At 37.4% G+C, this 5320-nt stretch overlaps 1 non-coding gene across 1 annotated transcript; it reads right to left on the bottom strand.

Annotated features, from left to right (window-relative positions):
- Positions 1–570: 570 nt before the first annotated feature.
- On the bottom strand, positions 571–677 carry LOC111719864. Its single transcript, XR_002769814.1, has one exon. It is a non-coding gene; the product is annotated as a U6 spliceosomal RNA (small nuclear RNA).
- Between the last annotated feature and the right edge of the window lie 4643 nt (positions 678–5320).

Genomic DNA, 5320 nt, shown 5'->3' with positions numbered 1-5320 from the left:
TGCCTTTGTTTTTTTTTTTTTTAATTTAATTTCTTCATTATCTTTTGAAGACATTTGGGTTTTGCAGGAACTAGTTTCTTCTCCATTAGAATGTTAGCACAACATCATCATATAGCCCCTTCTACTTGCTCAAACAAAATTACCTTTCTGCATTTCTTGAGTCTTGTGTTTGCATTTTAAAATTTCTACCAAGCTCTGATCTTATCATTAAGAATGCTTCATTCTTTATTCTATTAAAGGTTAATTCCTCCTACTATCCCTCCTTCTCTCCATCCAAAAAACGAATATGCTTAGATTTGCAAGGCCAATTGCTCTTATAAATCTATATCTTTTGCTCTTTGAGATGTTGTATCCCAAGTTCTCATGATCTTTCTAGTAAAACCTACCAGTATCTTGCATAGCCCTGACTATTATTCTTTGATACTTGAATTCTTCCCTTCTAGCTACTTGTATTTTTTTTTTAATGTGGATACTCTGATTTTTAATATGTCATCCTTAGGATTTTTTAAGAATCCTTTCAACAGATGATTGGTGAATTCTTTCTATTTTCACTTTGCCCTATCTAAAAGATAAATTATAGAATGCTTTGTGAATTTATGTGTCATCCTTGTGTGGGGGCCATGCTAATCTTTTCTGTATCATTTCAATCTTAGCATATGGGCTGCTGATGTGAGCACTGGGCAGTTTAGGAAGATAGTTTAGATCAGGAACACTTTTCTCCTTATTCCCTTTAAGGGATTGGATGGAATTAATTCTCCCAAACTATCTTCATTCACTGGGTCTGACTTTCTGGTAAGTTTTCTGCTTCTATTCTTTCTTCTTTCTTTCTCCTAGGCATGGGTTGTACAAAACCCAAATCTTGAGTGTCAGGAGAGCAACCTAGTTCGAAAGATGAGGCACAAGGTACATGTGATAAAATCACAATGGCATTCTTTCCCCCAAAAGCTACCTTTATTTATGAGAAAAAATTATAAAAAATATCCAAAGATGATTTTTGTGACATGATTTTGGGGAAAAATGATTACTATAGCTCAGAAGAAGGAAGGGAAAATAAAGGCAGGTTCTTGGGAATGACAAAGATGTGCATTGAAATGTTGGGACTGTCTTAAAGACGCTAACAAGGCAGTCTGGGAGAACTAGCTTCCTTTTTGTATGCAATTATAATTTATAAAGTACATATTATATCTAATTATGATAATAAGATAGCCTGGGAAAGCTGACGTTTTTATGTATAATAGCAGAATGGGCTCCTTTTAGCGTTTTCTGACAAAAGAGAATTGGCTGGTTTCAGAGTTCACATCACAAAAGTTCAGATGCAGAGCGAGTTGTCCACCTGCAGAAAATAAGACTAGTTTGTGAGGGTTTTAATCTAAAATGAGGGTACGATCTCCGTCTTACTTCTCTTTTCTATAAAAGTTAGAAAACTTAAAAATATAGATTATAAATATAATTCATAAAACCCCAAGCCTCCATGCAATTGTTTTGACCACTAAACCAGAAAAGAAAAATTTAAAAATCCACTTTAAGTGATTATAATCAGATTTCAACAGTTCTCCCTCCCTACACACACACACACACACACACACACACACACATACACACACACAGAGATACTCACATTGTATTATACCAGGCATCAGGGTATGTGTTTAAATTAAATTTTCAGGATGAAATTTAAATTACCTTTAACTAGAAAACGATCATTAAAGACATAAACAACATGGGCAGCTAGATGGCACCAGCCCTAAGTTCAGGAGGATCTGAGTTCAAAACACTTAACACTTCCTAACTGTGTGATCCTGGACATGTCATTTAACCCCGAGTTGCCTCAAAACAAACAAACAAACAATAATAACAACAGAGCAAAATTCAAACTATCAGCTTTAAGTAGTGATTAACAAATCCATATATATAGCTTTAATCTCTTTATTTCATCTTTTATTCTCACATCAATAAATATCTATCGCACTAACTGAATGTCCTCAAAGTATCTCAAACTCTAAATGTACAAAACATAACTTCATCTTCTCTAAACCCTCCACTACTACATACTTCCCAATTTCTGTTGAGTATAACACCATTCTCAAGACTTAACTTCAAATAATCCTTCACATACACACAAACATATTCCCCATATGCAGTCATTTTCCAAGTCTCCTCCATTCTATTTCCCCACTCTCTGTGACAACAAATGCCTTTTTCTCTTCTTGGACTGCGATCACCCTAGCCCTCATAATCTCTTTATCCAAATCATTCGATTGGCCAACAATAGTCCCAGCCCAATCCCCTCTGGATTATTGTTTGGATCCTGAGAACTCAGAGTGAATGTAAATAGCAATTTTTTCTATTTTGGTCAGAAACCCTAAGGGCCTTTTCCTTCCTAATAGATCTTTTTTCTCCCCTCCCCTTCCCTCCCCTCCCCTCCCCTCTCCTCTCCTCTTTTTTTCTCTTTTTTTCTTTTCTCTCTTCTTCTCCTCTCTCCTCTTCTTTTTTTTTTTTTTTCTTTCACTAGATGAAAGTGGCCATTCTCTGCCTCATGTTTTACTTGACCTTAATCTCTGATTGGATGTTGCCTCAGGATAAGATCTATTGAAAATCTTAGCTTAAAAAAGCCAAGGTCTACTACTGCATCCAGAAGCATCTCCAGTTGTCCTGATCTATATTTTGCCACCAGACATAGATGGCTATAGAATAAAGCCTCTTAAACTGTGGATTGTAAAATAAAATAAAATGTGGGGGTAAAATGACCAAATGAAAATATAATTTATTATCTGAAAATGTTTGATTTTTATACCTATTTTACATACCTAAATACCCAGGTTCACATTAAATTTTCTTGGGTGAAAAGGGGCTGTGAGTGGAAAAAGTTTAGGGCTAGAGGAAAAAGTGAGGTTGGTAAGTTTATAAGGCCCTCCCTCACTTAAATTCAATTTACTTGCAAATCATAGCATCACCTTCCTGATGTTCCAGTCCTCTTCAAGAGTAAAGGACAAACAATTAAAATACTAACAATAACTATGGAGCAAAACTCAAACTGGCAGAGAATTACTTAGTAATGACCTATGGTACTCATTATATACAGCCATAAATCAGAAGGGAGAAACAGAGAAGAAAAATCATTCTTAGGGTCTTTAGCAATTTATCCCCCCACCTCTTCACAACCACCACCACCATGAAGTAGCCTATCTATTATACGAGAAATGACTGTTACACTTTTAAAAAGTCATCCCTGAGCCAGGGGTGTGCTGGAGTCAATTCAAATCCTTCTTGTAAGAGCCAATTGTTAAATTTTCAGCTTGAGCATTCATAGCTTGGGAATTGGCAAGTATTACAAATCAGGGTTTGGTTTCTTATTTTATTGATTGCATAGATTTCAGAAAGCGATAGGGAAAGTGTTAACACAAGATTTTTTTTTTTTGGCTGAGGCAGCAATTGGGGTTAAGTGACTTGCCCAGGGTCACACAGCTAGGAAGAGTTAAGTGTCTGAGGCCAGATTTGAACTCAGGCCCTCCTGACTTCAGGGCTGGTACTCTATCCATTGTGCCACCTAGCTGTCTTTTAATACAAGATTAAATTTAAAAGTGAGTCATGTGAACGTGCTTTTCCTCCTGGAAAGCCGGTTGTTAAATCTTTATCAACAAACTTCATCCCTGAGCCTTCAATAGAATAACAAAGTCATATATCTGAGGTTCAAAGGGACATGTGTTTGTGAACTGTGGAAGATCTTTTGCATGTGAGGCCTCGTACTCTTACAAATGGAATACAAGAGAAACTTTCAGAAATAGAAAAAACAGGAGCTTTGTTTTTGAACTATGACATAGTCTTTCAGGAATTCTGGAGATGGAGGTGGTCCCTCGGGAAGGGAGATGACTGCCATCTGCTGGCATCTGCGGAAAACTGCAAAAGTTGTGAATTTTAGACCTGTTGGATGGAGTGTGTTAGCAAAAGTGGATAAAGCGCTTGTCTGGAGACAGTAAAAGGGAAACTGTAGGCAGCCAGAGGAGCCATGATATGGAGGAGAGTCTCAGATGGCCCCGTCTAGGACCTTATCCAGGATGGTAATAGTACTAGTATTTTTAGATATTTTTAAGTTTAAAATTTAAGTATTTTTAGTACTTAGAGCACTAGTATTTTAGAACTTTAAAGTTTGCAAAGCACTTGATATATATTCTCATTTGCATCTCACAACAGCTCTGTGAAGTAAGTACCATTATTATTCCTATATTCCAAATGAAATAGATTAAGTGACTTGCCCAAAGATATGAAGGAAGGGAGGAAAGAGCTAAAAAAGGAAGGGAGCAAACATTTATCAGGCAGTTAGTATGCGCCAGACAATGCGTTAAGCTCTAGGAATATAAATAGAAGAAAAAAAAAATGGTAATATCTGTGTGTTTGTGTGTGTGTATGTGTGTGTTAAGGGAGAGTTGAATGAATTCTACATGAGGTGAGGGGATGGGTCATGATTTTGAAGTTCAGAAATTAGAATCAGAGCTAGGAAAAGGATAAAGACTGACTTGCCTTTTACAAATGGAAGCCTCAGGAGATATTCACCAATGGAAGAAGGAGGGAAGGATTGTGGAATGGAGGGAAATCACAAGATAAGAATATCTACAAGTATAAGAGAATTTGAACTAAGGTCTTCCTAATTCCAAGTCAACATTCTATCCGCTGTATCAACTAGTTGCCACTATTTATGATACTGTAAATAGCGGATACTGTACAAGTTGATCACTTTTTTTCTATAGGCTTTCATCTAAATCTTACTTGTTTCTCTTAACCCCTAAGTAAGTCTGTTCATGCTTTGAGTATTGTTAGTCCATGTGCTTGTAAGGGGAGCTGGTGACTACACCCTGAGGGATGTGTGTCAGATATTGAAGTTCCCAGATCATCTAGGTGAAGGCAGTTAGTGACAAGGTACCCAAAAGAGAATCAATGCTTTCATGCCAGGAGGGAGACTGTGGCACAAAAACTACCCTTTTATCATATGGTCTCGAGTCTTCTTACTAAACAGCTTCCTCTCCTCTGGATACGCTCTAGCTTATCTATGCAGCATGCAGAACGGAACCCAGTTCTCCACTTTGGGGCCTCAAGCAAGGCAAAGGCTAGAGGGAGTATCACCTTCCTTCTTTTTCTTGGAAGGAAAGGGAGTGTCATGAGGTTGCAAAGACCAGATTCAATGACTTCACAGTTTTGGCTCCAGCTAGTTCTGTGTATCAGTCATGCTTCTTCTGCCTTTTACCCCCACTCCCAATTCATCCCTAGAGCCCGGCACAGGGCTGGGTACACACTGCGCCCTCAAATAAAACTGTCAAGATATGAA

This window comes from Sarcophilus harrisii, chromosome 3, assembly GCF_902635505.1.
Source record: "Sarcophilus harrisii chromosome 3, mSarHar1.11, whole genome shotgun sequence".
Taxonomy (NCBI): Eukaryota; Metazoa; Chordata; class Mammalia; order Dasyuromorphia; family Dasyuridae; genus Sarcophilus; species Sarcophilus harrisii.
This window is presented reverse-complemented; position numbering and strand designations above follow the sequence as displayed.